Here is a 22032-nt window from a genome sequence, read left to right on the forward strand (position 1 = left end):
TGGCTACAAAGGGGCACAGACTAAAGGATGAAAGTAGGCGCTTTGCCCATGACATGAAATTGTCTTGGATGGATAGGTGTTGAGAAGTAAAGGTTTTTCTTCTCAAGGATACAAGTTACTCAGCATCTCAAACATCTGAGATTCAAGGTGACTTGGTATCTCTGAGACATAAATAGAAAGATACTCAGTTGGAGGGTAGACCTCTTGGAATACATACTCATACACAATGTATAAGAACTTTTCAAGTATTTCATATGCAATGTATGCAGGGTAGGAAATCTTCCAAAAATTCCCTAGTTTACAAAGCCTGCCCAGTGGGAGCTAGGAGGGCTGGAGGTGTGTAAAGGCCCCGGTCATAGCATGGTGGGTGAAGACAGGGGCTTTGGGGACAGATCAGTGTCTCTGCTTTGAATCCTGATTCTGCCATCTTTGGCCACGACTCCTGTGGTAGTTGTGAAAATTCACAACTTGTAAATTTGTAAATTAGCTCACAATAAGTGTTCTGAAACAGGTATGATTATGTTAAGTGATGATGCAAATATTTGTAGTTTTACCAGTTCTTGATCTTAATGCCATTTTCTCTGTGAGAACTTAACATTTCTCATCTGTAAACCCTCCCACTATGTTGAATTTTCCTCAGTCTCACCAAGCCAACCATAGTTGGGAAGACATTACTATATTTTTCAAGAGTAGATTATTGGCTTTCAAATCTGGCAGGTGTTATATTTCTGAAGATTATTGGTCTTTGGTCTTTTAAGTTTTATGATATCAAATAGGCCACTTTCTGACATCTTAATATAGGGTGGATTACCGAACTTTTCTGAATAGTCTCATCTTTGAAATGGGAACATTGGAATGTGAGAATTTTTATGATGAAGATATGGTGCATGATATGGAAATAATACATGGGAGCTCCTCTGAATATTACTACCATTATTGTTAAAATGATTCTTCTTAAATATATTCTGCTATACCTCTAGTATGATTGCTAATGTTATTAGTCTTTAATTTATGGAGCTTGAAACAGGATATTCTACAGGTTTTTGTCAAATACTAATATATGCAAATTCTTTTGCCGCTTTTTAACTTTTGAAAGCATGATTCGCGATCATCATTCTGTAACTTCCAAATGCAGTCTATTTCCTTTCAACGCAAATCTCATTTCATCATGTCCCTAAATTATCTCTGGGGACAGCTGGTTTTAAAATTCCCCAAAATTGAGCCTTTCTAGAGACAGTTATATAACCTGCATTTGAAATTGCTTTACCTTTTGAAGATTCTTAATATCAGAGTTTGACTGTTTCACCCTTAACTTTTCATCCTTAACTTTATACTATTGACCCAACCTACTGAGTCTATAAAAACCATACAATCAGTCGTACAGGAAATGCCAGGTAATCAGAATCCTCTTTACTTCCTACTCCATCTGACTTTGTACTCTGTCTTCTCTCCATAGTTCTGAATGTTTAGATCTTGATCCCGTAATCCAACCTCAGTTCCCAACTCTGACTCAGATATTTGCCATAGTGCAGTACTGGATGTGAAATAACCAGTGAATTCTAGGAAACTGAAAAATGTGACTCCTTTCATACTGAGATCTGATACTGACCGTACAAAGCTATGTACCAGCAGTGATGATAATGTTCTCTATAAATTGTTGTAAAAGATAAAAATCAAAACTTTTAAGATTTTTCTCTCCATTTTATTCTCTTTAGTTTTCTGGTTTATTTCTAAAAATTTTTAAATAAGTTAATTGTTTGAACAAGCAGGAATAAGAATATGTCAGATGTTTCAGTATGAATCTAAAGGTTTATGGTGTATGTAGAATTAACCAATAAAGTAAATTTTCAGTAGAGCTAATTTACCTTTTTATGTAATTGGGGCCTAAGCCAGATTTTTGACAAGAGCAATTTAATTAAATTATTTCACGTAAGTTTTTACAAGTAAGTTTATCATGAGAGCTTTCAGAGTGGGCAACAAGGTAACATTAGACCCTTTGAATAAATTTTATAACTTTTAAATTTGCCACTTAAAGTATCTGGATAGAAAAAAGGACTTATCAGGCAAATATATATAAAAGTTAGAAACTGTTTTTATTGAAAAGAAAACAAAATTTTAAAGCCATTTAGTCTTAGTGAAATAAAATATTTTCTTCCTAATTTAAAAACATAAGACCTTTGAGAGTATTTATGCAAACATTTAGTGTATTTTTCTACTCATATCTTTGAACATTTTGTAGTCCAAAAATAAGAAATTCAAAAAAAATCTCATTGCCTACCATTAAATTCTGAACATTAACAAGTGCAAAGAATTTTTTTCAGGTAATCTCAGTATTACTAGAAACACTTCACTGCCAAGTTTAGGTGGTCAGAGAAGAGTATCACTTTTGGGGTATTGTTCATTACCAGATATTTAATCTTGCCTTTCATTGGATTGTATTTTCCAACATGGGCAAGAAAGATGTTTCTGATTCTCTGCTACCAATTTTAGGGCCATTTACATTTAATACACAATCCTTGTAATGTCTGATTGGTACCTTGGTGACCTGTAGAATGATTGATAGATGACTACGTAGGGAAATTTTTTTTTTTGCATAATCTTATTCTAAGAATTGGGCAGCACCCTGCTCTAAGTTCATTGAACACTTTATTTATTCAACCTCTGTCCTACTTATTATCTTGTCATGCGAAGAATATATACTCAACAATTGACATGGTGTGCTGCTAGAGAGAACTGTCTGTAATGTAGTCATCTTGATATCCTTGCTCTCCGCTGTAGTTTCTGACAAATAAGAGACACTCAATAAATGTTTAGGTAATGAGTGATGGATAAAAATAATGTAGCACATGCCAGGGTCGTGTAATAAGTTAGACTTACAGTGGATCATGGAAGTCTGATGTTTTTTATTTTTCATCTATTGATGCTTTCTGTGACTCATTTGTTTACTCATGAAGTGTGTATTAGACATGTGCTGTGTGCTCAGCACTTCTGTGGATACCGAACATAACATTAATAAGCAAAATTGAGAAAAAGTCCTACTTTTATGGACCTTACATTCTTGCTAATAAAAGTGCACTTGGTCAAAGTTTTAAATCTTTTATAAAAATAAAAACATAATTTTCTCAAGAAATTATGTATGATTATAATTTTGAAAGGGATTGTCTTCACAGTGGCAAATAAATGCAAGGTTTCACAAAGTATTCAGTAGTCCATGAATTAAGACTGATTGGGTTTTTAAACAATGTTAAAAGTAGTGAGAAGATTAGATCACTAGTCAGCATTCATTATCTTAAGATGTTCCACAGAGAGATAGAAACTATGTTTTATTATATAGTTTCCAACTGTTTTTAAATATGGTGATGTTTTGAGTACCACTAATAATTTAAAAAATAAATACAGAAATACTGAGATAAAGGGGGAAATGGGACCAGTGTCAAAGGACACTGGGAAAGGAATGCTGTTAAATACAGCATCAAAGTAGATTTTCATTTTAGCCATGAAAGGGTAAGTTAAGCTACTAAGATTGCTCTGGTGAAAGAAAGAGTGGCAGATTGACTCAAATGTTCCAGTACCATCAGTGATGCTCTAGTGATGTCTGTGAGCTGATTACTTATGTTTTTGTTTAATTTTTGGTTTGGACTGGCTGATAACTCTCTGTTAATTAGAAGTGACACTCAGCTCCTGACACACAACCCTCAAATGTTAATATAAAAATCAGTGTAAATTAGGGGGAAGATGTAACTGAGTGGTAGAGTGCGTGCTTGGCATGCACGAGGTCCTGGGTCTCCAGTACTTCATTAAAATAAATAAGTAAATGACCCCCTAATCACCTCCCCTCCAAAAAAAAAAATCAACCTAAAATAGAGTGGATATTATTCTTTGAATTAGCCATTGAAGCAACCCGTTTCATGAGTAAAAAGAAGACTGGATGTCGTAGGATCGTTTCCTTGTAAGGAGCATAATCTCTTTCTAGCTGGCTTAGATGAAGGGGATTTACTGGGGTGAGACCTGAGGAGGATTTTATGTAGGTAAAGCTTTAGGAGTCCAGCCTGGCGTCTAGGCAGCCATCTCTCTCTTTGGCTGACCGTCTCTGTGGGCCTCGTGGCCTCTCCTCTTTTGTTCTTTCTTTAAATCTACTTTATTGCCATCTTTCTACCTTCAGACGGCTCCCTCCACACTTGCATGTAGCCAGTGCAGTGGTCCCCAGAGTGTTCTTTTCATAGAATTCTCAGCTCAACTATCTAGAGCTGAGTCCATCCCTGTGGACCAGATGCTATTTCTTGAGTAGAATTGGTCCGTTTTCATCAGTTACTTATTTAAACCCAATAAGCAGTAGTTAGAAGGATGGGGCTGCCTGGTGCATCTGTAAGCCCCTTCTATGCCAGTGGGCAGCAAAAGGACCCAAGAATGGAATGAGGGGATCGGCGGGCTCCGTACAGTAATAGACGAACCACATGTGTTAACAGTGATTCTAGGCAGACTGGTATTTATGATTTATTTTGGTGCTTCTTATGTGATAAACAGAAAGCATATATTTTGATCAATCAATTTGTACCCAAATAGCAGTGGAAACCGCCTAGTAATCGTAGATTTCTACATTATATAAATGTCACAAGTGATTCATGATATATAATTAATATGCAAACTTTAAATACCTGAGTGTGATAAATTACTGGTAGAATTTTTAATTTAAAAGCCCAATGGAGTTCACACTTTTTCTAACACCATAGATTTCAATTCTGTCACGTTGCTGATTGCTCCTTTAAAAGACATTTTGCACCAAAAATCTAGAATATTAGGTTTCTGAAGATTTCAAACAGGATTAGGGTAATTTAGCTTTTCTACATCCTCAGATTTAATATGTAAGTGCTGATGTCCAGACGTGGAATTCACCACATTGCTCAGCAAAGTACCTTATTTCTCCAGACAGAGCCTTCTTACATCCCCTTCCTTTTCCAGAGCCACTTCAAACCATGTTCCCATCTGAAAGTGGGTTGCTCTGGCCCTGGGACATCAGCAAACAGGATGCAAACAGAGCCTTGGAAAGCGCTTGCACTGTAGAGCTTGCCTCTTGATGCTTCTAGTGCTTGGTATCCGTGGGAAGAAGCGCAGGGCGTGAGAAGCACTTGGCTTATCAACTGGCAGACCTGGGAGTGAGGACACCTAGGGCCAGCTGACCCTCAAACTGATCTCAAATGCATGAGCTAACCTAGCTGAGATCAGTCAGACCTGGCCCAGACCAACAGAATTTTGAGCCAAATAAATGGCGGTTGTCTTCACCCATTGAATTTTGGGGGTGATTTAGTAAACAGCAAGGGTTAACGGACACAGGATATGAAAGTAATACGCCTTTAAAACAGCTGCATTGGACGGCAGGGTAACAGATGACTAAATATCGCCAAGCGTAGAGTGCTAGAATTTGCCGCCAGAGAAACTTTTATAAAGATAGCGGGAGTTAGGGAAGAGGAGTTTAGTTTCAAGGTCAGCTTTAGAACAAAAGGAGGATTTGGGTAAATGTAAGTAAGCAGAAAGGACGTTACAGATGAGGAGACACAGCTGAGAGGCCAGAAAGAAAATGAGACTTAAGATCTTACTTTTCAGTCACTTTGATGGCATATATCCAGTGATGTCAGACCTCTGGAAGAGCACTAGCTTTACCTCCGGCCCAGGCCATTTGAGAGGACAGCTCCGGAAACAAATCTGAAATACTCTGATGTCTCTGTCCCTTGTACTTGTCCATTGTGCCTCTCTCTTTAGGCCCAGATCAAAAGAAGGATTGAACTGGGTTGAGATATTCAGATGAGGTCTAAAACATGTGTTTTTGGAAAAGCAAGCACTTCTTGTTTTTACTAAACTAGCCCCTATAAGTCATGCCATTTTACTCAGTTTACAAATTAGGAAACAAAAGTTTATTAAAAATACTCTATTTACTTTTTTCTAGGCTTTTCTGCCTCACCATGCACAAAATACCATTTCTCTCCATTTGAAATTTAAAAACCCGTAATTTTGCTTTTAGATATATGACAAGATTGTGCCAAATTGAGAGTTGTTGTAACTAATTACTTATCATGGTGTGTCTAATCAAAATTGTCATAATAAATCTTGTTAACAGTACATGTATATGAGCTAAAATTTCAATTAATATGCTTTTTATCTCTACTGAATTCACAATATGCTATTTAACTCTTAATTCTCCTTCAGATCATGGCCAAAGAACCCCGCCTCGCAGAAGCCTTGTTTGCAGATTCCGTCTGTTTCAGTCTGTAGAGCTGTGCTCACTTTCTTTAAGGGATTTCTTCCAATGTTTATTTGCACTTTCATTGAACGATGTTGGTCTTCTCCACTGAATTATAAGTTCCTCTAGAGCAGTAACCAGATACCTCTAGATTTACTGCTTTATTCTCAGCAATCAGTGTCTGGCATCTAGTAGGCGCTGAACAAATATTTATTGAAAGACTGTGTTAGTGGAGAGAGAGCTCTTTCGTGTCTATAAGGTCTCAGTTTAAATGCTAATGATGGAAAATGCTGAGATGAATTTCCTCTAGCTAGAGGCAACAGCCAAAGTCCTAAATGGAAAAGAGTTTAATAGAATCAAGAAGCAGGAAGAGCAGGCAGAACCAAAGCTGGTGGCCACAGGGAGAGATGGGTTTAGAGAGGGAGTCAGGGCACCAATTACACAGGGCCTTCCAGGTCATGGTAAGAGTCTGGGTTTTGTTTTAAGAGCAGTGGGAGAGACTGCAGGATTTAAACCAGGGTGGAAATGTAAAGGATGCTAAGATCACCCTTGCTGCTGTGCGGGAAGTGGAGTGGGGGTGCTAAGAATGGGAGCTTAGGAGGGAGTGAGAAGCTCTAATGTTGTGAGGACTTGGACCGCCTTTAGGTTCATGCTTAGCATGTGGAGACAAGTGGGTGAATCTGTGCTGCTTTCTGAAGAATCATTAGGATGTGTTTGACAGATAAAAGAGGAATTAAGATCATTCCCAGGCTTCTGTCCTGAGCAGCTGAGTGAGTGGCTGCTATTTCACTCACGGACACACAGAAAGTCTGTGGATGGGACGTGGGTGCGTTGGTGGAGGGGTGGAGGAAACACAATCCTGTGAGATGTTAAAGTAAAAAGATGGAAATCGACATCCCATGCAGGCATTAATCAAAAGAATGCTTGGATGGCTTTATTAATGTCAAACAAATAGATTTTTAGAACAAGGAGTATTACCAGGGAAAACAGGGATATTTCACAGTGATCACTGAGTCGTAAATGCATCTACGCCTGATGACAGAGCCTCACATCAGAAGATGCAACACTGGATGGAACTGAAAGGAGGAATAGACAAGTCCCAACGATACTTGGGTATTTTAACACTCCACTGTCTGTAACTGATAAAGCAAGTCGAGGAGACAGGTAGGGGTAGAAGACTTGGACAAAACTGACATTTTCCATGACCTGCTTGAATATTTCACACAACAACAGGGAATATACACGCAGAACATTCACCAGGAGAGACCACATGTGGGGCCGTAAAACAGGTCTCAACAAATGAAAGAGGATTGAAATCATGCAAAGAATGGTCTCTGAACACAAAGGAATTAAACTGGATCTTAGTAATAGAAGAGTATCTTAAGATCTGGTAAATATTTGGAGATCAAACAACACACTTATAAATAATTCATCTTTCAAAGATAAAATCACAAGGGGAATTTGAAAATATTTTGAACTGACTGAAAATAAAATCACTGCAGAGCAAAATGGGTAAAATGCAGCTAAGCAATAATTAGAGGGAATTCTTTTTTGTATTAAGTGCTTATATTAAAAAATATCAAATTGATGGGTTAAGCTACTGCTTAAAGAGACTGTAGCAATATGAGAAAATTAAACCCAAAGCAAGCAGAAGGAAGGAGATAATAAGCATTAATCAAAAACTCAGTGAAATAGAAATAGAAAACAAATTAAAACCAAAAGGCATATTTTTTAAAATAATAGTCAAACTGGCAAATCTTTAGCTAGACTGGTCAACAGAGAATAAGCAGGTTATTATTGGGAAAGACAAAGAGCGACTGAGTTTCATTCCAAGGATGGAAGATATGTTTAGCATTCAGAAGTCAATGTAATTCGTTGTGTTAACCATGCCAGAGAGCAGAACAATGGTTTCCAGAAACTGGGGACGAGGTGAGAGGATTGCCTACCGGTGGCCACAAGGGAACTTTCTGGGATGCAGAAATACTTTATATCCTGATTGAAATGGTGTTTAGACAAGAACATGTACATTACAGATATTATAAAGTTGTACGTGAGTTGTTGATGAATTTTATTGCATGTAAATTAAATTTCAGTAAGGCACATATAGAAATGTTTATTCTACAGAGACCTTAGGGATGATCCACTATATTTACAATCTTGGGTAATTTCTAAATCTATTACTGGATTTCTAGATTGAATCTAAAACTTAAGAATTTAAAAGCTCAGATTACCTAAAACTTCAAAGAGTGAAAACTGTTGACCAAATCGAATTGCTTAAAGCAACACTGGGCTGCATGCATGAAGAATATCTTCATTAAAAATTGTTTCTTGGTGTCCACTTCAGTCCCTGCCACCCCTCATTTTGTTACATAACATGCAGACTCAAGGAATGTCGTACGTGTAAAGTACAAAATGTTTTTGCAAGAGTTTTCTAAATTATTACCATTATTTTCAGTTATGAAATTGAATTGGTTTACTTTCCCAGATGAGGATCTTTTCCTCTACTCTGGCTTTTCTTGGAGGGCTCAAAAACTGTTCTCAGGGTCTCTGTGGATAGACCCTGTTTAGTGGTCATTAGTGTCCTTAGAGGCTGCTTTTAAGGAGAGCTTGATATACTGGGTAGAGTCTTCTTTAAGTTGGAAGTTGCTACAGATAAACTTTCAAGTACTACGGAAGCATCTTCACTTTTTTCATCATGATTAAAGGGTCAGTAACAAATCGTCCCCGCCCCAGATGGGGGGAGCTGCTGAGAATTTTGCTGTAGTTGTTTTCCTTGTCAATGACCGCGTGCTTTCAGTCACGGCCACGAAGCCCAGTAACTGGGAACATGTCCATGATTACACATCATAATACTTACAATTATGTAATATTTTATATGGCTAGCACAGGTTGATCCTGTGTAAATTATTTCCACCAATTCATTTTATCTTAACAATAATCCCATGTGTTTGTAAATTTATAGTGAATATAAATGCTGACAGTACTGAAGACTTTAGGTTCTCCATATTGAAAATAGCATTGTTCTCTGTATTCAACAGCATAGTCCTCAGACTAAGAGTTGAGAAAAACAGTATTGATGACATTGCTTCTTAAAATACTGTTTTTTATGAATGATGACAATATAAATAACTTTTTTTGCAGTTGTATCTAATTTATTCAAAAATATCTCCCTTTTCCATCCTGAACTTCTGAAATTAAAAGTATTAGGTAACTTAAATGTTAGCCCCCAAAAAGACTTCATTAGATTTCATAATGCGTATCAGATACAAGGCGGGTAGTGGTCTCTGGTCGTTTTTCACTTCCTTTAAGTAGCGTTCGAGAATCAGGAGTCTTCTTTTTCAGTCTTCTGAGTTTGTTGACTCTGTGTGTGTGTGTGTGTGTGTGTGTGTGTGTGTGTAAAGTTATAATTAGGGTTTCCACCACAGATTTATTAAAAGTGTGGAAGTGGGAAATTTAATCCATTATAAATGAGAGCAAGAATTAATTAAAATCATAACTTTTGATAGTGTTTACAGAAGAGAGGTGGGGGGACTGTGGCCCATTGAGTATGCAGCCCCGCATCTGACAGATTTCTTGTTGGTTTTATGTATTTGCCTCCTACTCGCTTTTGCTACTGCTTTGGCTAAGAGGAGAGTCACAGTGTACTGTGGGGGTGTGTTCAAGAGAACAAGAGAATTACAACTCTCCAGACTGTGACAGAATATACCACTTATTGAGCTAAAATTAAATACATATATATATATTTTTTCTTCAACCCAAAACTTTAACATATACATCCAGTTTAGCTCTTCAGCTTGAAAGCATCTAGAAAGAAAAACATAGCTCATCAAATAGCTTCTTCCATATTTGGAGTTGTTATGGTCCCTTTCCATAGCCCACCAGCTAAAATGACACGAGCCGCTAAAAACGTGGGAGGAACAAGGAACAAACAGGGAAAATATGAGCAGTTATGCAATATCTCATTCTGTCTTTCCCACAACTGCCTCCTTTCAAAAGCGTTCTGTGTTTAGGGGAAAAAATGCCCCTAGGACCTTCTACTTTGTGCCTATGAAGTTTTTGAAAGTGATTGTTTTGGAATTTGATGAACACTTGATAATGAAATTCTTATAAGAAAGTGTTAATGGAATGGCAAAGATCAGGGTGAAGTTAGAAGAGAGAGAAGCCCAGTGATGGGTCAGGTTCCCTCTGGGAATGGGAGAGCTGAGACCTGAGACAGGGTGGATGGAGTGGCCTCAGATTGAAGAGGAAAAAGGCAAAGATGTAAGTCAAGGAGTGGAAGGTGCTCGAAGTTGCTCCAGGTGCTGCCAAGTTCTGTTTCTAAAGTTCAGTTGTTATTTTCCTACTCAGAAACGTTCGCTGGCTACTGCCTGTCGTATGTAGACCAGATGGGACACACGTGGCCAGTCTCATCTCTCATCAGCTTTTCCTCAATCGCAGTCTAATCCTGCCTCTTGAAATGCTGCATCCTGCATGCCCCCAAGAAGATTTGAGTCTTTTCAAGAACATCTTTCCTTATGTTGTGTTCCTATTGGTTCCACCTTTCATAATATTCTATAGCGCCCTGCAAGAGGTAAAATTAATGTCTCTTCTGGGACCTTCCGTCTGGTTTGTTAGTGTACCTATCAAAGAGCTCATCCCAGACTGGATTATGTACTACTTTATCTTTTTGTCTTTGCATCCTTGGTATTTGTCATATAGCGTGATTAGACACTCACTCAATGTTTAAATTTCAATATAGAGAACAAAATAATTTAAGACTATATGTTCATCATGTTTAGAAAACCACAAAACATCATTAAGACTGTGTTAAGATACTCTTCCTGTTCTTTGCTGTTCTTGAGATGATGCATTTCTAACCTTTTAAACTTTTATGACAGAGGTAAGTATTAGTAAAACAAGGAGAAATTTTGTGAAAAACAAACATAAAGATTCCAGCATGTTTTGAGATGAAAAATTCTATATTATCTTATCAGAAGTCCTGTAAACTATTTTTGATAATAATAATAACATACATAAGGCACTTCAAGGTTTAAATACAAAGATTATCTTCAGTGTAATGTTCTCACTTAGGCAGGTGAATACACTTTTTAAAAAGCTTGAAATATGGTGCCTTCAGCTGGCACTAAGTTCTTAATGAACTTGCAAACTGAAAATGATATTTTTAGAAAATAAAGAAGAGAGACCTATCTCATCCAATTTTGTTTGCCTCAAGATGGAACTCCAGTATCCTCTGGAAAGCCTTGGAGAGTGAGTTCTACCAGTACTGTCCCCTGACCTGTCTCTCGTGCGTGGAAAGCAGTTCCACACCGGATAAGTGAAGACTCACGTTGGTTAAGGGATTGGCCTAACCCATTGGCTGAGATTTTGCCTGCACTTGAATTGGCCTTTGAGCTTATGTTACAACTTTCAGATTTCCTCTGATAGTCCAACAGTTCACATCTTAATAATCTTCATTCTTTATAAAGATTTGCAAATTTTGCTATGTCAAGCTATAGAAATACACTGAATTTTCCTTCATATTAAGAATGGTGAAACCGTAAGTGGAATGTTCTTCCTTTAATGATGTCTGAAACAAATGAATCCCAGGAAGTGTGTGAACCAGTTGCCGTATTTGGATGCTATGCTGTGTCTTTCTTTTTAACTAGGTCTTCCTTGTTAATATCACTGTCTCATAAGCACAGTAATATCCATATTATAAAGACAATTTTTTGTTATTTTAATATATTTTAGTCACTCCTCTGTACATTCCCTGTTGCAACAGCTGCTAAAGTTTGTGTTTGATCATTTGGGGAACTGAATTCTAATTATTCTTTAGCCGTCTTTCTCCTCCATCCTGTATCTGTACTTGAGATTCTAAAGGGAAACGAGAGACATCCTTAAATAGAAACAAAATCATGGACGAATAGGGAGTAGGCAGCTCACTTTTGGGAGCTTGTAACTTGCAGACTTTTCAGTATGAGTGAATTCAGCTAAAGAATTATTCATGAAATAATGACTTAAGAGCCCTGGAAAACCTGTTTTCCTTAGAGCCCTTTACTCTCAATCACAGGAGCAGAAAATAGAATGAGAACTAGGCTCCTTTATGGTTACAGTACACAGGAAACTACATGGAGTAAAACTACAAAGGTAATTCCATGCCCTCATACCTGAAAAATTAAACCACTACTTTAAAACAGTAACTGTGTATCTTTTTCTGTCATGTTAGTGATTGGTCATGGTCTGGTAAATGTTATTAGAGCAGAGTAAGCTAATAAATTTAGCCCAGTGAGAGGACCATATAATTCAGAAAAGATGGTAGCAGATTGAGTTGTATGGCAATAGCAGAAATCCAGCAGTAGCTCATGAGTAGGTCTCCCAGCAGGAGGGAGGACGGAGGAGGGAGGAATCTGTGGTCCGCAATATGACTGTGATCCTGTGTACAAAAGATAGGAAAGCATACAGAGTTATCTTTATCCCCTACACTCTTTTGTATGGAAATATTAAAACATGGCCAGATTTCAAAATCCATCCATCCACCTGTTTTGGTTGGATATTTCACGTCTAGGATATCTCTCATGTGGACCTAGCCAGTAGACTTGGGTGTCGGTCTTGCAGTGAGATGGGTGGGGTTAGGAGAGGGTAGAAAATGCAGGAAAAAAAGCAAAGAAACAAAACATTGAGTCCCTGGAAGAGGGTGTAGTAACAAGCTCCTTGTCCTAAACAAACTGGGAGTTCGCATCTACAGGGACGTAGGCATGATGAGAGTCGTGCACCTAGCGCCCAGGTTGCGGTGCCAGGAGAGCAAGTGTTAGGAAAGGCTGATCCTGAGAATTTCGTCACAGCTAGGGCAGAGCAGTTCCAGAACTGCCACCCTAGTCTCGTGCAGTTCCCCCTTCCATCCACCCTGTACCAGGACTGTAGCACAGAATGAGGTTAGAGATAAAAGCCGCTTGTTTTCCAGATTGTGCACCTGTGCATAGTAAACAGAACTTGTGCCATTTTCATATCCAGTGCAGAGTTTTAACAGCACATCATTATTGCTTATACCCCTGTGAGGTTGTTGTGATTGCTTTCAGAGGGCGCCACACTATGTAATAAATACGTAGACAAGCATTAGCAGTCCGAAGTTGATGAAGCATATTTAGATGAGAAAATCAATATGGTGGATCCAGTTGGATGAAGGAAACGTGCTGCTTCTGGTTTCCTTTTAATTCACTATATTTTCACCTAGTAGAAGTTGTAGATTGCAATGGGAGATTTTTTAAATGATTTTTACTTCTGTCGTTTCTTCCGTGTCTTTCTTTACGTGTTCATGCCAAGTGCCGCGGTACAGTTATTGGTTACAAGCTTAGCGGTGACAGACTGCAATCATTCTGTGAGCTCCTTGGCCTATTACATATGAAATCTCACTAGTTCAGCCCTTTATTCATTCAGTCAACATTTTTTGCGTGCTTACTATGTGCTCAATTTTGTGCTTTTTTAGTCCTTCCTGGTTCAGAGTAAAACAATGACCGTGACATACCATGAAGATCTTAGAAATAATCTGAATATTACAAAGTATATTTAAAAGATTTCTGTATTTTTATTACTTTTTTCTTTAATAACTGGTCGCTGGGGGCTGAATTAACTGTTAGTAATTTAAGTTTTAGTAATTTAGTAATTTAACACAAAGAAAATCACTTTATTTTAAAATTAGATGACCTAATTTAAAAGATAAAATTGCAATGGATTTGGTAATTATAAGCATAATAAATAGCATTCAATGCATAATACCTAAAAGATAACTTTTCCCTTGTCTACCTCTGCAAAGAATTTGAGGTGATTTACTGTTTTAAAATGCCTCTAAATCAACATAATTAGAGAGTGTTCAAAGGATACATCAAAAGCTGATTAACAGGGGAAAAAATTTCCAAGTACCAGGGATTTTTTTATGGCAAATAAGCATTTCATTCATGGTAAAATGTCTAAATATTAACATGGTAGCCTGTGTAGTTCACATTATTAGCTAAGAGAATATACTTAATAACAATAATAGATGTACACCCCACTTACCATATGGCAGGCACTGATGTAAGCATTTTACATATGTAATTATGTTTGTACAACTCGAAGGTTCAGTTTATGGTAACTAACCCAATTTTGCAGATGAGGAAACTGAAATTAAGAAACTTGCCCATCTAGTAAGGGGCATGGCTGGGACACCACCGTAACAGTTTGATCTCAGGGTCTGTGCTCAGAAACCCTCCCTTAAATGATTAAGTTAGCACCTATATTATGGCTACTTTTTAAAATATTATGGATAATAAATTTTAATTCGTAAAATTTAATTTTGGGGAAAAATTAAGATACAGTTCTTCAGATAAGTGTTTTTTCTATTGTCCCTCTGTAAAGTATTGAAATCAGCACATTATCTTTATTTCTGTAGACTCTGGGTATTTCACTATCTCTTACCAACTGGCTTGTCAAACCTCTTTTTTCCTTCTTTCTTCACCATATGCCTGTGCTCCATTGCACTAAAGTAAGTGACTACATTTTATGTTGTGAATGAAAAATATCACCAGCCGTATCAGTAAACAAAGGATGCTGGGCCATCAAGTCATCAGCTGCTAAGCCATGCCGGCCAGTGAGTGGAGGGAACTTGGGATGCAGACGAGCAGGCAGCCCGGCCCCTGCTGCCACCCTCAGCGGAGCCCCCCCCCCTAGGGGACTCAGGATGGGAAAGAACAGGACGCTGGCCCTACATAGCTAGGTGCACATCAAAGGAGTGATTTCAGTGAGCTCAGATCTTTGCACCTTCCCACACATGGAAAAGTACTAAATTCCTTAACTTGGGATATCTTTTTCTTTAATTGACAGTTATCTTTTGTTATTCTGACTACCTGAGCTTTGTTGCAAAACTCCTGTATATCCTGGCTTCTCCCTTGCCTTGACAGAACAGTCTCTTAGATCTGAGAGGCTTCCTCCCAGGCTCAAGTTTTCAGAAAGTCCGCCGAATAAAGCATAACTCAGTGTTTAGGTTGTGCATTTTATTTCGGTTGACAATGTCATAGTCGCTCTCGAAGCTCTGTTTTGTGGATGTCATCATTCATTCCTCTGAGGAACATGTATCGTGTATTTTGTTTATCCAGCGAGGGGGCTTAGGTGCTGGGGAAACAGTGGGGCATAAGACCAGCAACGCTGATTCTTGGTCTTATGCAGCTTATGTTTTAGAGGGAGAGATGCGCTGTAAATCACAATTATGTGATCAGCTGTTTCATTACAATGGTAGAAGTCCTATGAGATTATAAAGCCAGGGCAGCTTTACTAGTAGGGGATTTGTGACGCCTTTGAGAAAGTAATACTCGAATTGAAAAATGAGAATAACAAAAATTAGAAATTTGCAATTTGGGAAATGACAGGGGTTCAGGAAATTTTTAAAAATCTTTGGAGTAGTTATTGCTTCATTTCTACTTCCAGATGTCCTTTCTCAGATCACGGGGCGTTACTATGTAGTGTGTGGTGTCATCTAGGCGTGGTTTCTAGAAACAATCTGCTTACTCCACTCTGAGTCAGCAAGTTTGATGCCAGCTTGCTCAGAATGTGGCTAAAGCTTGGGTATTTGAAAAATCAGCATCCAAAGTTCTTCTAGATGCAGATCTAAATTTGCCCCATAGACAGATGCGTGAGTGAGGTAGGTCTTTCTCGAGCCCACCGATTTCTCGTCTCTCCGCACTGTTACCGAGGACTGCAGGTTTTGAAGCTGGCTTCTGAGACTCACAAATATAACTTAGCCCTAGTCTTTGGTGAATCCAAATTGCTACTGATTCTTTTAAAAAGTGTTACAATACTACATGCTTCCATTCTAGGGTCCTGCTTGCTGGCTGTCTTCTTGCTCTCATGGTTGCGAGTCAGTTACCTCTCTTTTTCTTCAGAGGAAAGCACAGTGAATTTTCCTTGCTTATGTCAGAGCTGCTTCTAAGCCAGAGACCATTTTTAGGAGAGAGATGATGATTGTCTCAGGCTGCTAAGCGCTCAGTTGAGTCCTTTACGGTTCGAGTTTTCACTCTCACTGTACTGCCAAGGTTTTCTCTAACACCGTGTGTGGGTGTTCTGACTCCCAGGAGTAAGCTTTTACAGCCAGTTTTGAGTAAAGGGGATATCCTCAACTAGCCAGGATGCACTTCTGTCATAGAGCTGCGTGACTCACTCCTTCTCTTACCCTTGTCTTCTCCTCAGATAGGCCTTTCTCCACGATACCTGCTGGGACGCCCTCTGCGATGCCCCAGCCACTCCGTGCCCATTCCCAGGTGCTTTCTGTCAGCTAACCCGCTCTGTCTTTTTTCTTTATTCCATTGCTTATCGTACCTCCTAACCTACTATGCGGTTACATTTTTACTACAGCAGTTGTTTCCTGTCTGTCGTCTGATGCCAGAGTGTTTTCTGTTTGTTTACTGACAGGTATCAAGCACCATTAACATTGCAATCAACAAATGCTCGCTGGATGGTTGAATATAACATGCAGAAGACATTACAAGCATCATTCTTCAGTAGAAAAACTAGTAGGCCATTTTTTAATAACCTTTAGAAATCTAGGAAGGCAGGGAAGTGAAGAAGTGGTGTGGACAAGCAAGGCGTACGTGAGTTTGTGTGTGCGAGGACAGGCACGCATGCGTGTGGACTTAATGCCAAGAGGTGACTATGGAGCTTGAGATAATCAATTATTTTTACTTTTTTTTTTCCTAAACAGATTTTTCAAGGACATCATTATACTTTAAAAGCATTAAATTTTAATGAAAGATAGACATATAACAAAATGCTGTGTGTTGGTATAAGATTTATTATATCATGAAATTATTGAGATTAGAAGAGATTAGTAATAAGTGTTCAAATAAAACTGACAGATAAGTCTTAGACTAAAAATAGTACAATTGAGTTTAATAATTTTTTTCAGGAATTTTATGATCCAACTCCATTTTTCAAAAAGCGTTCCTCCTCACTCAGTGGAGTATAAACTTCATACAGGATGCAGTGGTAAAGACCAGGGACTCGAGTCAATCTGTGTTCAAATCCTAGAGTTGTGTCTTCTTAGTTGTGAAGTATTTTAAAATACTTAGTTGTGAAATGCTTCACAGCTTAAGTATTTTAAAATACTTCTCGATTTTTTTGTATGTAAAGCACTTAACACAGTGCCTGGTGCAGTGTAAGCACGAAGACCTTATGGCTGAGTGTCCCTTCGAAAAAAATGCAATGAAGTTCCTGGCATTGGATCTAGAGGAAACCATCTGTGTAGTTTAAATGTAGAATTAAGTACCGTTAGTGCACTGTTAGAAATATTCAAGAAGAAAAATTTCTAAATGATGTACTAATGGCCTATAATTTGTCGTGTGGGAATCTATACAGAAATCTCAAGAAGAAAATAAACAGAACTCGACTCTAATCTGATCCCTGGACTGTTAAAAAGGATTTGTTACTGAAAGATAGTAAAACCTAGTATTATTATTTCACAAATGTTGTTCACGCATATTGTATTCAAGGCTATAGATAGAAACTGGAAGGGCGTCCCTGGCCTTTGGGGCTTATTATCTAAATAAAGCAGACGGAAGTGAAACAGCCCCTGTGATTATCCCAGTGGGCACTCTTAAAAAGTAGGGCTGATGTGTAAATTAGGAGGTTTTATGAATTAGAGGGTAAAAAGATTTTGCCTTTGCCAAGGTTGTGCTGATGCAATAAAATGCTGAATAGTTCTGCTCAAGTTCATGCCCAGGAGCCCAGATGCAGGTGGGCTTTGCCCGGAGGGAGAACACGTCCTTACTCAAACAGGATGCGTGGGCCTAACGCTTTGAATTGTACCTTGACTGGCATCTAGGCTTCCTTTGTTCAGCGCTGCGGAATTTTGGGGTTGTTTTTCTCCTGAGACCTAGATGCCACAGGGAGAAGTACGTTGGCGAGGTTTACAGGCGAGCATAGAGTCAGCGTGCCCTTCATGGCCTAAGGAAAGGAGGACTTGAAAGAACTGAGTCCAAGAGAGAATTACTCACATGGTCTGTTGGGCACAGGATTGGAGAACTGCCCCCGTTTGTGAAGAGCTAGGATGGGCATCTTCTATTCCACAGTGACTTGGAGAACATGGATTCAGGGGTAAAGGAAACCTGTCCTTTTTGATCTATGGAATAATATTCCCTATTTAAACAGGAAAGGAAAAGGTAACACCCCCCCCCCCTTTTTTTTAGCTTCTAGATGGCATCTTGTGTTCTTACCTTATGAGTGCCTGGTTACATGCCAGGCAGTAAACCTAGGATACAAAGAGGGACCAGGTGGTTCCTGCCCTCCAAGAACTCACAGCCAATGTAGGAAAGAATATAAAATCCAAGATGCTGTGGGAAGCACAGTGCTTCAAGGTGTGTTCAGGGTATCATGAAATGAAAGGGAAATTAATCTAAGTAGAGGAGGGGAGTGGGTTAGGGAGACCTTGAAGTCGGGACAGATGACCTCACAAAGAATAACATGGGAAACTTCCTGGTTGAGATGACAGTTGACACTTCTTCGTAGATTTCTAACTTGGAAAACACCAAATGAGCAACACCTGCATGTGCACAGACGTTACACACACACAAAGACACACAGCAATCTTAAAAAGAGATTGAAAACAAAAAAGACAGCGTATAATTGAATTCAGTTGAAAGAAACTGACGGCCAAGGAAAGGCGGAGTATCTTCTGCAGGCGGACTGCCTTTGCCCACAGGGATGACTCTAGACAGACCGAACCTTGGTGTCAGAGTCTTAGCGGAGTGTCTTGTAAGTGAGGACAGAGCCCAGGGATTCTACCCAGAATGGCAAAACACCTCAATGGAAGGTTTCCCATTTCTCCTACCATTTAATCAGATTGTTGAACTTGGATAGATCACAAAATATTTAGCTCCCAAGGGTAGCTTGGAGGAAAAGAAGTCTGACTTCATTTTCATTACAGAAGTCCAAGAAACCACTCAGACTATCTCAGAGCAAACCCTCAGGTCTTCTTTAGAATATGAGAAGTGGTGTGAGGAGAAAGGAGCGAAACTTTACCATAAAAATTTAATTTTCAGAAAGTTTTATGAATGGAGTCTCATTGCTCCCATGATATGGATAAGAAAACTGAGGTTGATCTACACTGGAATTTGACACAACACTGTAAAATGACTGTAACTCAATAAAAAAAATGTTAAAAAAAAAAAAAACTGAGGTTGAGAAATGCTAACTCCTTGGAGGTCATAAAAGTGAGAATTTGCCTTCATTCCTATGGAGTCAAAGCTAGTGGTTTTTCTGATCTACCATGTTGCCTCCTTGGCTTTCATAATTGTCTTCCCTTCTCCATGAGTCTTGATGATACTGACCAAGAAAGAATGAGCTAAATGAAATTCTTTTATGTCTTGTTGAGCTCAGTTCTGGTTAAAATTTTAGAGAAGGCACAGGCTACTGTTTAGAAGGAGTTGCCTAGTTTATGCGGACTCTGCACCTTTCAGAGTTGACCTCTTCATCCACACCTGCTCTGGTTCCTTTTCAAATCCCATCCAAACTTCAAAACTCACTGCAAATTCCCTCATTCTTTAAAAAAAAAAAAAAAAAAATTCCCTGGTTCTCTCTTGCTTTTGAAACCTACCTCAGCGTGCTAAAACTTTTCTCTCCTGACCTACACCGTTCAGCTCTGGCTTATATCCTCCCATGCATTTTTATTTCTGTGTGCATAATTTCATTTCCCTACATGGTTGAAGGCCCATTGTATGGGGATGATGCTAGAACTTTCTCCTTAAGACCCAGAGCATAATGCGGATCACACTGGGCATTTTCAATGAAAGCTCTCATCAGAAAGTGTTCTGGTAACCAAGCCCTGAATTGAAAATTGGAACCATATATGTTGTCATATTTTGCCAGCGGCATCTGACCTAATCACGTGCAGGGCCGTAGTTTATGGAGTATTTCCACACGCACGGTGTTATTTTACACTGCATCACATATTTAAAGGACTTCATCATCGCAATGACCAGGAGGTGTTTACTTTTCAACATGCTTGCTAATGAGTGAAGCTGTCACCTTGATCTGATTTCCGTAGCATTAAGAGGCTTGGATTTCATGTGTCTTATTGGTTTCTCTCTCTCTCTCTTTTTTTTTTTTTTCCCCTGTTTAATAACTTATTTTAGCTTGGTTGGAGCTTTTAAAGGTGAAGTTCATCTTATTTAGCAAAGAATGTGATAGCAGTTCCTTTGCCTGAGGCTTCGTGTTTTTGTTAATTAGATTTGCTGCCAGCTTTTAACATAGAAATTGAAGTTGTCCTTTAGCTTTTTTCTTTCCTGACTTGAGGTTCAATAACAGATCTGTTACCATTTGTACAAATTTAAACCTTTTCATTTGTGAGCACAGCCTGATCGTTCTTTGGAATTCTTTGTCAGGTAAGTGCAAGGGCAGCCCCTGCAGTTTTATTGTTAACCTGATGGAAAGGATTTTGTTTTTCTTTTAATTGAAGTATAGTCAGTTACATTGTGTCGATTTCTGGTGTACAGCATATGCTTCAGTCATGCACACACACATATATATTCCTTTTCATATTCTTTTTCATTATAGGTTACTGCAAGATATTGAATATAGTTCCCTGTGCTGTACAGTAGAAACTTGTTGTTCATCTATTTTATATATAGTGGTTAGTATCTGCAAATCTCGAATTCCCAGTTTATCCCTTCCCACTTCCTTTACCCACCGGTAATAATAGGTTTGTTTCCTATGTTTGTGAGTCTGTCTCTGTCTCGTAAGTAAGTTTATTTATGTCTTTTTTTCTGATGGAAGGGTTTTATGATTTTCCTACTCCTGGAAAAAAAAAAGGATGTTTAAAGTTATATATATAGTACCAAAGTAGAGAATTCTCTTTTTACTTAGGGTTTTCTAGTTCCATTTATCTTCCATGAAATAGCAGAGGTCACTGAAGGTAACTGTTACAGCACACAGTGTGTGAATGACTTCAAAGAGCAGCTGTTAGATACAGTAGCCTTGGCATATTTATTAGCTACTTTTAAGTGGTTCTAAATAAATGTATATTTACCAAGTGCTTAGTAGAAGTCAGCACACATATATGGGGTACCTCTGTGTGGCGACAGGTTATTTAGTCGGCAAAGACGGAGCAAACACGGAGCAAAGGCTACCACCCAGCAGGGTGGAACTCGGGCTCAGGACTGGACAGTCTAGGGGTCACGTGCCCACTTGGCAACTTGTCAGATGCACAGTCTTCCTCAAGGTACTTAGTCTCGCTAAGCCCGTTTCCTGCTGTGTGTATGTGAGTAATAATAGTGCCTGGCTCCTCGATTTGTGCCAAGAAGTAGTGGTAAGCAGTGATAACATCAGAGCTCAGAATCAAGTCTAGGCTGTTGTTGTTAATACGGCTGTGAGGTTTGGTGCAAATATAAAAAAGCGTTTCTGGAGGAAAAATACGGGATTTTTTGAATTGTAAAATCAGGAGGAGAGAACTGGAGTATGTGCTTGTGGGTGTGTTTGTATGCAGGGTGGGAGGAGTGTTGGGGAAATTCTGCTCCGGGCCTTGTCTTGCATGTGGTATTGGTAGAGTATCCAAGCATTTCAAAGTTGGCAGAGAAACCAGAGTAGAAGACAATTGGTAGGCGTAACTTACTAGTGGTTGAGGACTTTTTAGAAACTATTATTTTAGCAAAGTGGGGCAAAAAGTGATACAATAATAGCATCAAGCCGTAAATGAGATGGAAGAGTGTGATCAGATACTGTTACTGATGCGGATTAAATCCTCTGTTAAGAAACAAACCCTTTTAGAATGAGTCAGAAAGCAGTATTTATCTAAATACTTG

At 38.6% G+C, this 22032-nt stretch overlaps 1 protein-coding gene across 1 annotated transcript in view; it reads left to right on the forward strand.

Moving 5' to 3' along the window:
* Nucleotides 1-22032, forward strand: part of DLGAP1 (DLG associated protein 1) — a 989257-nt gene that overhangs the window by 478709 nt on the left and 488516 nt on the right. The window lies entirely within an intron of this gene.

This window comes from Camelus ferus, chromosome 24, assembly GCF_009834535.1.
Source record: "Camelus ferus isolate YT-003-E chromosome 24, BCGSAC_Cfer_1.0, whole genome shotgun sequence".
Lineage (NCBI taxonomy): Eukaryota > Metazoa > Chordata > Mammalia > Artiodactyla > Camelidae > Camelus > Camelus ferus.